This window comes from Tinamus guttatus, unplaced genomic scaffold (genome assembly GCF_059628265.1).
Source record: "Tinamus guttatus ecotype Peru unplaced genomic scaffold, ASM5962826v1 Tinamus_guttatus_pri_ptg000408l, whole genome shotgun sequence".
NCBI lineage: Eukaryota > Metazoa > Chordata > Aves > Tinamiformes > Tinamidae > Tinamus > Tinamus guttatus.
Genome location: NW_028288942.1, coordinates 1,636,491 through 1,648,810, shown reverse-complemented (window position 1 = coordinate 1,648,810; position 12,320 = coordinate 1,636,491). Strand labels below are relative to the sequence as shown.

At 44.8% G+C, this 12,320-nt stretch overlaps 1 long non-coding RNA gene across 1 annotated transcript; it reads left to right on the top strand.

Annotated features, from left to right (window-relative positions):
• Positions 1-7,278: 7,278 nt before the first annotated feature.
• LOC148593367 (uncharacterized) lies at positions 7,279-9,394 on the top strand. Its single transcript, XR_015913739.1, has 2 exons — positions 7,279-7,395; positions 9,307-9,394. It is a non-coding gene; the product is annotated as an uncharacterized LOC148593367 (long non-coding RNA).
• The last annotated feature ends 2,926 nt before the right edge of the window (positions 9,395-12,320 follow it).

Below are 12,320 nucleotides of genomic sequence, written 5' to 3'. Positions count from 1 at the left end.
CTGCAATGTGAGAACTAAAAATCATCTCCTGCCCTCTGTGCTTCGCTCAGGGTGGTTGGACAAACAGCTGAGCCCACTAGCTGGTGAAGGTCCTGTTCTGCCTCCCCCTCCATCTGCTTTTCCCCTCCTTTCTTCTGCAGCTTCAGGGTCCTGCCCCTTTGCCAACCTCCCTGAACTGAACGGATTCCATTCATTACCTTTCCACCTTTTTGCCAAGCTACATTGCCACTAAGGCACTCAGCTAAATTGAGTGAATGCCCACATGACAGCATGAGGGAGGAAGGACAACTGGGCATTCATATTACTGGCAAAAGTTAGCTATTGAGAGTTCACTGTATCTTGTGGAAAGTTGCCTGCAGAGTTAGAACATTTGACTACGCTTGATCTCTATGCTTTGCTAAAGGACTCAACGTTGACTTGCATTTAAGTGTACCCTTGGCTGCTAAAAAAAAAAAGCGGCTACTCTCATCCTCTAGCCACTTTCTCTGCATAGCTACATTGCACTTCCTATGCTGCTCAGTTGTCACGTAGCTGCATAACTGTTAGGACTGAGGAAATGACTCAGATTTTTTGCAGCCAAATCATCTTTGCAGTTCAGTACATGCAGGACTGCACAAACTCGTCACAGAGAGGAAAGTGGCTTTTGCTTTTCCTGAGGCAGTAGCAACTTAAACACATAAACTATAACCTGTGTCACTTCCACAGGTACTTGTATCACTTACTTGTGTCACTTGTATCACAACCACTTAAACTTGTATCACTTAAACCATGAATACGCACAAACCACTCTCAAGGTGGTATACACTCTGAAGGTGTAAACTCAGAGGAAGGCTGCTAAAAAAAAAATACAAACACACACACAGAGTCCAATTATAATTTTTTGACAAACACCATTAACCCACACAGTGAACTCAAGGGACCACAGGAGTCTGTACTGTCAAAGAAGATATTGAGTTTCTTAAGCCAACAATCTACAAACAAGATTTTTCAGTCTTTGTTCTTCTTGTAATGTTAATAACCAACCTCCCTCCAACCCTTTTTTTCTGGCGGAGGGGGGGGGAAGGGGGGGGAGAGCCAACTATTTATTAAGAGCTTTTTAGCAGGGGGTAAGGCATGGGTTATTTTTACATTTGTTTTGCCTTTACTAGAAATCCACAACTACTTCTGCCTACTCAGGGCTCATAAAAAAGGTAACAAGACCAGAATATCAGCTATATGAGGCAGTCACCTGATAGTTGAAAATATTTTTCCATTCAGGCTATTAGAAGTTCTGTGTTTAACACTTCTGCCATCAAGCTGAACTAAAAACCACTGGGTATGGAGGGGGCAAAGAGATCTCTTCTGTGGGATCCTGCAATAAACTACAAGATCTGGGCTGTGGTTCCTATGATTTTTCCATGTGCAGTCTCCAGGATCCCAAAGCCGAACGCAACTTTGGCTTCTTAAATCTGCAGCATGCAGACGCAGTTGTGTTGGGCCAACTTTCACAGCAAGAGAGCAAAATGCCTTCACACACATACACACACAAAGCAAACAAACAAACAACGCCACTGTTAGCAACACCGTCGCTCATTTAGAGCTGTTATATATATAAAAAAGCTCTGCTGCAGCTGGGATGAAATGGCTGAGCTTAGGTCACGCCCTCACTCACAAAGCGTGCAGAGTCCACCGCTCTCGGCGCTCCGCTCCCTTGCGGCGCTGACTGCCCAGCGAGACCGAGCAAGCGGCAGAGTCCTACAATGCTGCTCCAGGTAACCTCGGGCAGTTGCTCCGGGGGCTCGAATTGACCCTTTAGACACCACGACCCCCTGCGGCGCGGCTGCCCCGGCACCTTCCTGCCTCGGCCGGGCACCGCGGCCGCCTCCCGAGTCTCGCCGCACCCGCCGAGGCCCGCGCGGCCGTTGACGATCGCGCCCCACTTCGCCTCAGCCGCGGCGGCAGCGCCGGACGGGGCGAAGGGCTGGGAGGCAAAGCGGGAAGCCGACTCACCTAGCAGGGAACCCAGCAGCAGCAGCAGCACCTCCCCTAGTCCGGCCGAGGCCAGCAGCCGCATCACTGCTCCTCCAGGGCCTCTCTCTAAAGGCAAATGGTTTGCAAAAAAGGAAGCAGGGAACCGCCCACGTCCTATCCCCCTGTTCCTTCCTCGCTCTTGGCCCATTCGCCGCTGCGAGGTGCGGCGATCATAATTCTCTTCCTGCTCGGGACGGCGTTTGGAATTTCTGGGCGGGTCACGGCTGCCGGGGCAGAACTGGGGTGTGACACGGTGCGGCGAGCGAGGCTCGCTGCTCCTTAGAGTGGGGCAGCTGGGGCTGAAATGGAAGCGCTGCCCTTCGACTAGGGACATTTCCACTCAGTTGCCCCCCAAAAAGCCGGATTTAGAGCATTTGAACGCGTAACGGAAGTCACAAAAGGATTTTCAGTAGTTGTCATGAGGCTCCCATCACGTCGGAAAACTCTGATCCCCCAAACATGCCATGCAACACCAGTTTTCCCCCCCAAGTGGCTGCTGTTCTTTTAAGCAGAAACTTGGCAGTGCCTCATTCAGAGGACTGGGCATTTAATCATCCCTTCCAGCCCATGCTCATGTGTGCTGACCCAAGTAGCACTGCCAAGTGGGAGCCAGCTGGTTTGGGTTCTGTTGAGGTAACCATTCTGCCTGAGTTATGAGGCAAAAAAAAAAAAAAAAAAAAAAAAAAAGAAAGAGAAAGAAAGAAAAGCTTAGCTTCTGGGTGTTTCGTTCAACCCTATGTGCTCAAAACCTCATTCATGTAACTAAAACAACCTGAATTAACACTCCCTCAGTGTTTTGAAAGTGAATGGTCTCTCAGTACTAGAGAGCAGAAAGGGAAAACACCACAATACTTGGGAACCTTAGTCAGCAGTGTCTGCCAATACTCCAGCAGCAACTGTCAGTGGCTGTTGAGATAAACAGATGCTTCACTCTCTCCAAATTACACTCACAGACCAAGAAAAATCCAGCTGTTGGTAGGGCCAAGTGCCCATCTTAAATCCTCAAGACATCCTCCGTTTCCAGGAGCTCTTTTGTCTGTCCCGGGTGAGACCATCACAGTATGAGTGATGGATAGGGAGGCCCTCAGGGCAGCTTCACTCCTTGGCTAACTTTCTCAGGGTGCTGAGTTTGCATGTACACTCCTGAGCAACTGTGTCTGTCCATATAGCTCTCCCCACCTCAGCTCCGCTCTTCAAACAACAGTGTCTGCAGTAGTTCAGAAAAAAAAAAAAAAAGAAAAAAAGACAAAAGTGGGAATCTCAAAGCAGATGACTTTCCAAAATCAACCTCAAAGATGCTCCATCACTGAGGCTTTTTTTTTTCCTTCTAGGAATTCCTGAAAGCTCCTTTGATACACCGCTAATGGCTGTAGCATGAACTTGAATAACACTGTACTTTGGGCTGAACTATGCCATCTCAATCAGTTTCTGAAAAAAAAATAATACTGAACAATTCTTCATGGCTATGCTGTAACAACAGGCTTACTTCTATGTCTCAAAACAGGCATGCAAATGGAGTCTGACCAATCCCATACATTCTTTTGACAGAAACCAGCCATTTTAAGTCACAGAAATTTCAGTGATAGAAACCCACAGACAACTTTCTGCCATTCAGTTCTCTTTCCCTGTTCTCAGTCTCTGTTAGGTGTCAAAAGAGAGTCTCATTCACTGAGGAGGTTCCAAGTCCCAGTGTTTACACTAGAAAAATATGTATGGCCAGTATAATAGTAGCAGGAGCTACTGTTCTGTGCTATTAAGCCGTCCTTTTGCCAGGTAAAATATTTTCCCAAGATGTCAGGAGTTCAGGGTTAGGCCTCATTGCCTGGAAAGATGTCACGATTCTACCTAACATACTAGAGCTTTCCTGTAGGTTATAAGATTTGGGCTAGCAGCGAGAAGTCTGAAGCAGAGACAGACTGTGTCACTTAGAAAAAGAGTATTTTAGGTTGGAAGGGGCTACAGAAGATGACACACACAAAGCAGGTCCAGGTGGTTCCTACTGTAGCTGCTCCACTTTGGAGAGAACAACTAGAGCCCTATGGGCAGCAAAAGTGAAAGGCAAATTTGAGGGTGGTGGCTAGGATCCTCACCTAGGCTCCTCTCCTCTTAAGAGCATCAGGGATACATAGCAAGGCTGCATTCTCCTTTCTTCCGCATAGTTATGCATTGGTACTAGGCAAGGAGTGCATTAAGGATTCAATAAATATTCATAGCAAAAACTGTTTTTTCTTCTATTCTGAGTGCTGAAGCTGACTTGACGATGCGTTTCCTCTCCTTTGGCCAAGCTGATCTTTAATGTTTTGTTTCTTATTGCCTGATAGGTAGGACAGTCTTCTGAAAGTCAGGAGCTTGAATCACTTTTTGCTGAGATGAGACTCAAATCCAGATCCTCTATCCATCCTAGGGACAATACATAGGAAGCCTAAGTGCTTAACTCTCAGTTGGGGGTTCTGCTGCAAGGGCAAAAGACAGAAAGTATGGAAGCGGGGATACTAAACATTGCAGTGGTGGGGTGGATTTAGGCCTTAACATGCAGTGAGCTAAGCTATGTATGTATTTCATACCGTTCCTCAAATACAAAAGCAACAGGGTTTTTAAATCATCATCATTTGCTTAAATCACATTTGGATTTGCCTCACAACACGCTGGCTACCCAGCTGCATTGTTTCTGTAACCAGTCGATAACTTTGACATCTTAGGGAATTTCCCCATGATCAGATCTCCACTTGACTCCTGGACCTATTGCAAGGCTTATATATCTCATTCAAGCTGTGGCTTTGTGGGAAATGGCCTTTTCATCTGAATTAGTCCTAATTTTTGCTTGAATGTGCAATCAGGACCATTTTCAAATTTTTATGAAAAGAGTTTTTGCATAAATTAAGTTTGCTTGCTTTAGTTTTCTTCCTCTGACTCATTCTCAAGTGAATCACACTGGGATTTGAGATAATGCACTGCAAGAAAATGTTTTTAAAAATCTAGTGTAGTTTAAAAGTCCCTATTTCTGGTATAATCACACTCATGGAGAAGTAAAAAAAGTGAGACCAGCACATTTTCTGAAGTAACATAGCTGTAGGTACTGAGTAATTATATTTGTAAACAAAGGAAAATCTTAATAATGAAATAGTTCTACTGGTAAAAGTATTTTAAGCACAGAGGAACTGAATGCCTTCCTCTGATTGCATGAGGGACAAAGACAACATGCTGACACAATCAGAAATTTCCTGGAATTACTAAATCTGAGGTTACAGAAAAAAATGTTAAGAAACATTTTTCACTCTTGTTAAGATGAATCTCTTTTTAGTATAGCAGGGTGTCATTTAACAACTTTGAAACTACACACAGTACAAAACTAAATGTACATAAAACTGTACATCTTGGGTTGCAGGTTAGTTAAATGGCAAAGTTGTAATCCCTATGCCTACCCTTTATGCATGGCATTTCCAAACTTTCATAGAACTTGGCAAAGATGGATGTTTGCATCCTATTACAAAGAGAAAGTGCTTATTTTTCTGATTTTAAGTTTACATATTGAAAGAAGTGTTGGTTGGTTTTCTTTAGGTCCCCTTTGTATTACTTTAAGGAATAACACATTTGCCATTTTCACAAGTGTCCTGATGCTCTGGAGGCCAAACTATGTTTTATGGAAATGTTACTGTTTATGGTATGATTTCATGATTTTATTTAGCTGCTTATTCATTATGAAGTCATCTGAGTCATAATGTTAAATTCGTAAGTGTAAAGAAGGAGGAATGGGCCATTTGCAGTCTAAAGTTAATTTCTGTCTTACATTCAAGGAATACATCTGAGCATATTGCTAGGGTAAGAAAGAAGTGTGGGTTAGAAGCCAGGAAATGGCTTTTTATTGCAATTTTTAAACTTGGAAAATAGGCGATGTTAACATCAGTAATATACTTGTAGAGACAAGAATGCACATCTCTGCCTGAATCTTGCATAATCATGAAACCAAGTATTTCTGGATTAAAATGTACATGTATATGTGTCTCTGGGAGGATGAAGATGGGGCAAGGCTTCAGTAGCCCATCAGGCCAGGCAGCTGTTGCTGCCTAACTTTCCTTGGAGAACAAGAGGCATTTCTCTGAGGATAGTCTTGGAAGCAAAGATCTTCTGCCTAGGCCAGCTTCTCTCCCTCACAGCCTTTGGCCCAAGCAAACTGGGGCAAGTAAATGACTGCTTTCTCCAATATTTGTAAAGGAAAATAGTATCTGATGCTTTTGGAAAGGCTTTTACTCATCTCTGTGATCCAACTGAGCCGTTTTCTCCAGGTGGTGTTCAAATAAGCAGCTATACATTACAGTCTGAACAGGCATGTTCCTCTCGCTACTTATTGCCATTTAACACAAGCCAGGGGAAAGCTGTCTTGTTCTTCCATAAGAAACACCAACATGCACCACTGAGACTTAGGAAACAAATGAGCCCTTACCTCAAAAGCTAATGCAGCCAGTAAAAAGACACTTCTATCTGTGACAGACAGACTCCTGTTTACACAAAGACCTGAGTATGTTTGTGCACGTAACCTTCCTGATCTGCGTACAGCCAAGCGCTAAGGTCTTATATTAAAAGGCCTATTGGAAGTATTTGTCTCCTTACAGTACTGGTGCATAACTGAGAGCATCCTTTGGATTTCTTCTAGTATTCAAAATGCAGTCTCCGAAAAAGCTGGAGAGTGTCTCTGATCCAAGGAATACACAGTCTGAACACAGCACAGCAGATTGTCCACTGTTTACATTTTTGCCTGTCTTTTCTTTCATTTTTCAGAAACAATCTGTCACTTTGGCTTATTTGGCAGCCATGGGAACCTGGTCAAAAATAGAAATACAGGAAAGAGACAACAATGCACAAGGACAATACACGGATTCCAGATCCAAGACCTGTCAGTTCCCTGCTACAATTCTTTCTGGCATGGACATATTTGTGAAATCTTATAATTAATCAGTAAACCTGCTCAGAATTTAGTAGACATAACTAGGCAACAAGGATAAAGCGCTTCAACTGTCAGTTGCTGCAACTGAATTCACTAGCCAATTTCTGAACTGATAACTGCCTTGTGAAAGAGAGTGGGGAGGAAAAGGGATGTCACCATCTTTTTTAACTGAAATGACAGTGAAGCCCTGTGCTGAAACAGACTTTGGTCAATCAAGAGAGGTGATTGCCCCTACTCTATTTTTTTTTCCCAAAAGAGCACAAGTTGATCATTAACAGTCAAGCTACTGAAGCCACTCCACAGTCTTGCCACATTTTTTTTTTTCCTCTGCATAGTCCTTGTATTTCATACACTATGGACTAACAGGAAGATAGTTGAGGATGTGAAGAGAAAGCCTTTAATTGTTCTTGCTGTCATCTTGCTCCTCAGCTTAACACAAGCAGGTAAGAAAGTCATGATTACTTGTCAAGCGATTGAAGGTTTTACACAGAAGGCTCTGAACTCAATTCTGCCCAAAGAACCTGTATTTCAAGAGGTCCCTGCTACAATCTAGTTAGATGCCAGGAGACAGGGCAGTGCAGGAATGGCTCTTTCTTTTTCCATGCTTTGATTCCATCAGTGATTTTTTCCACTGACTTGCTTTAAAAGAAAATGATCCAAGATTATCCTAAAGAGTGAGGAAGTGGGAGAAAGACTACTTAGTCTCTGGTATCAGCATTGTCTGCCTTGAATACTGAGGAAATCTAATCTGCAGTAGTCAAAAAGAAATAAGCAGAGGCCTCACTTCCATTGCTTTCTTTAATTATGTCATCAATGAAAATTGTGTTTCTGAACATCACTACAGTTCCACAGCTTCACAATAATGCACCTTTACTTACCTTCATTTGCAATATCCATGATTCACAATCCCTTTATGCCACTTCTGGCATGCAACATGCTTTCACTGAACATACCCTTTCTAATTAAGTGGACTTATGAGCTACCCTTCTCCTGAACTGAACCCGGAGACCATCTCTTTCTTCTTCCCCTTCCATTCTCCAGAAGACCAAAATAGACAACAATGAGATATCATCACATCCAAAGAGAAGATCTGAGAGTGATCACTAATATCACTTCTTTGTGCTGACTCTTATGCCAGGTTTGCCTAGGTACTATGAAGTACCTTTTGTGGGAATAGTCAGCAATTAGAAAGCTCTTTGCTTGATTTTTTTTCTTATTTTATTGAATATGCAGATTCAAGACAGTGTCACTTCCTCTAGTCCAGAAAAGGAAAGGGAAATGTACTGTCATTTCAGCTGAATGCGTCTATGCTACCCTATAGAGCAATAGTTCTTAGGCCAGATGATGGAATGATTTAGTCAATTTAGTTAACTAATTGACATCTTGCTTGTCACAGACTAATAAATTTCTAATATATATCTCACCATTAGTCCTTCAGTAAACCCAGCATTTTACCTTCAACAAGCTTTCTAAAATGGCAGCCAGTCCAACTCTGAAATGATGAGAGGTGGATATGAGGAGAACCCAGCTCTTCTGTGGGCATCCTGTTCTACTTACTAGCTGTACATAGTGCCGAACTACTTTTTTTTGGTGAGAGTGGTTGGCCATTGGAATGGTTTGCCCCGAAAAGTCATGGAGTCTCCATTCTTGGAGATATTTTAAACCAACTGCATGTGATCCAGGGGAACATACTGTAGCTGAATGTGCTAGAGCATGGGAATTGAATTGCATGATCTCCAGAGGGGCCATTTTTAATCCCAAATCTTCCATGACTCTGCGAGGATTTTTTTTTTTGGCTGGTTAGATGAAAATACCTTGCAGTAGCTATCTTTTTTTTCACATATATTTTCATACTGCAAACTGATTGTCGTTGAATCATTCTATCAGCAACATTCTCATCATTATTCCTGGATACACAAATGTCAGTTAGACTTGTACCTTCTATTTAACCTAGCAGAATGCAAACAGAAATATGCTCAATCAATGGTGACTATCTATTAGCAACCTTTTGAGAATGATAGCCAGCTCTTACTGCACTCAATTGCTGTTCCATGCAGCTGATTTGGAAAAAAAAATAGTCATTCACTTCTCAGCAAAACCACTTCCAGACTTAAAGCTGTCATGACACAGACACTTATCTTCCCCAGACAGAGTTGGAACTTCCTCAAAGAATATAAAAAACTTTATTGGACAAGAGATGTTTTCCAGAATCCATTGATATTATGTTCTTTTACTCTTTATTAATGGGACTCAAATTGCTATCTTCATCTTTCCAGGGAATTAAAATGGACTTTTTTTTTTCTCCCCATTGCACAGACAAGCTTGTTATACTTCTTGATCCCCTCTCATTGCAGAGAATACAGACAAAGCCTCAGGTCATCTGTGCACTGACTTCCAGAGAGCAAATTTCCTGCAGGGCAGTAAACTTAAGGTCCAGTTTCTTCTCTTCCTCCAGACCCAGCTGTGGGGAGCTGATTTTTGCTGACTATGGCATTAGAAACTCCAGTTTCAATAGCAGCCTGGAAGCAAAGATCATAATCCATGGCTTCAGGTGAGAGAAAGAAGAACACTGTGGCTAAGTTTACACTAGTAAATTGAACACTGCATGGAGCTCTCACAGACACAGAGTGGGGCTGGCACGGAAACTCCCTGTTCACGTGACCCTTTTAGTTTCCCTAAGAGAGTGGTTGTGGCCAAAGTGCCTGCTAAGAACAATGTCTGGAGTGCTCGAGACCCTGAACTGTTCATCTCTTGAACCATACCAGGGAGTTTTCTGGGAGAGTACTGATGGGTGAGGACCAGAAGCATGGAAAATCCTGCTAACTATTCTTATTCCAACATAACTGCACTTGTGGACAGTGACCCACAGTTTGTGACCAACTGCATATCTGGTGTGCATTTTACATTTTATGTGTCTAAAACAACATATAGAAAATTAACTATTCTCTCTTCCTTTCAAATTCTTCTATCTCTTCACTTTTTTAAAAAAGAAATATTTATTTAATAAGTCTTTTTTTTCAAGATTCTGTTCTCTTTCAATTGTTTCCTTTCAACTCAGGTACTGACTCATCAGTACCTTGGTCAGTCCTGCAACTTCCACTCTTGAAAATGTGCAGATGGCAAATGTGCAGAATGCAAATGTGCATTACTTGCTTCGATGTGCAAAAGCCTCAATAGAAAGTGCACAGAAACGCGTAATGAAACCACCCGAAGTGTTACAGGAGCTTTTCAGAAAAACAGCTCTTCCCCTCATTTGACATAGCACTCACCGCCCCGCGCGTCCCGCCCTGGCCCCAGCCCCAGCCCGACACACACACACACCATGTGATGTGTCACATCTCGAAGGGAAGGCCCCCAGAGCGGCGCTGGCGTCGGAGCACCTTGCCTAGAGGAGCACAACCGCGGCAAAAGCCGCCGAGCGAGAAAGCGCAGGGAGCGAGAGGCTGCCCTAGCAGCGATCCCCGTGCGGGACCGCCGCGCCCCGGACCAGAGGCGGCTCTGACTCAGCGGGGGCGAAGCCCGCAGGGAAGGCGGCAACTTAAAAGCCGCCCCCAGGGGGCGCGAGCGAGCAGGAGTGTGGTGCGGCAGTTAGCGCGGGCGGGGTGCGGGAGTCTCCTCCCGGCTCAGGAAGAGAGCTCTCCTCACGGTCTCTGCCGTCTGTGGTAATTCAGGTGTAGTAGCCATGGTCTCTACTCGGCAGAGAACCTCTGCTAGAAAGACTGTGGTGATGCAGACCGATCCACCACAGAAACATGCGGCAGTCCAGGTCTCTGGATGTGAGGAGTGTCTGAACCTCTCCATGTTATCAGGGAGTAACAAAAATAACACCCGCCCTAGGTGTGAGCAGGTGGATGACCTGCTTAGCCTGGTGGTGGAGCTGAAAGAGCAGGTGGAAAGGCTGAGGACCATTAGAGAGTGTGAGAAAGAGACTGGTGGAGCCACGCTCTGCAGTTGTCCCAGGTAGTGCACCCAGAGAACCCCCTGTTTCCGTCTGATAATCCACTACCCCCTTGCCATAGAGCAGAGGGGGCAGAATTAACAGTATCAAGTCATGAACAAGAATGGGAACATATCCCTGCTCAAGGTGGCAGGTTTCCCGGCCCACCTTGCCCCCGCAAGTGACCACATCCAACAGGTATGAGGCCCTGGAACTTGACCAGACAGATGAGATCAAGGACCAAGGCCCATCTAGGGGGTTGTCTAGGGAGAGGCAGTCAAGTCCGCACCTTAAGACTGCCCCCAATAAAGAGAAAAGCAGCACCCAGAAAAAGCAGTGAGTGATTGTCATGGGTGACTTCCTATTGCAGAGCACAGAGGCACCAATCTGTAGACCCAACCCCTTGTCCAGAGAAGTCTGTTGCCTGCTAGGGGCTCGGATAAGGGATGTTGCAGAAAGACTGCCAAGGCTTGTCTAAGCATCTGACTATTATCCCCTCTTAGTGTTTCCTGTGGGCACTAATGATGCCATGGGGAAACTGAGAAATATCAAACAAGATTTCAGAGCCCTAGGGAAGACAGTCAACTGTCTGGGTGCCCAGGTTGTGTTCTCCTCTATCCTGCCAATGAGGGGAATGGATGTGAGGAGGAAAAGATGGATATTACAGGTTAACAACTGGCTGCACTGCTGGTGTTGGCAATAGGGTTTTGATTTCTATGCCCATAGGACTCTGAGGATCACCAGCTAGCGGGGAATGATGAGTGCCACCTCAGCAAGAGGGGCATGTGTGTTTTTGCCAAAAGGTTGGCCAGCCAGATTAGGAGGGCCTTAAACTAAGCATAAAGGGGGATAGGGAATGTTACATGGACAGGGCAATCAGTGTCATGCAGCTAAAGTGAGAAGGCGTCCAACAGGAGTATGGTAGTGGGCAAGTGAGTATAGGAGATGATTACAGAGGGTCCTCTTTCACCCCTCCTGGGAAACCCACAGGCTCAATTACTTCCCTTAAATGCCTGCGCACCAATGCACGCAGCATGGGGAATAAGCAGGAGGAACTAGAGCTCTGTGTGCAGTCCCAGCGTCATCATCTCACTGGAATTACAGAGACATGGTGGGATAGCTCACACAACTGGAGCGCTGTCATGGAAGGCTATGTGCTCTTTAGGAAGGACGGGCTGGGAAGGCGAGCTGGTGGAGTTGCCCATTATGTTAGAGAGCAACTGGAATGCATAGAGCTCAACCTTTGGGGGATGGATGATGAGCAAGATGAGAGCTTTTGGGTAAGGGTTAAAAGGCAGGCTAATGTGGGAGACACTGTGGTAGGCGTTTGCTACAGGCCACCTGATCAGGATGAGGAAGTTGATGAGGCCTTCTACAGGCAGCTGGAAGTAGCCTCACAGTCACAGGCCCTGGTTCTCATGGGGGACTTCA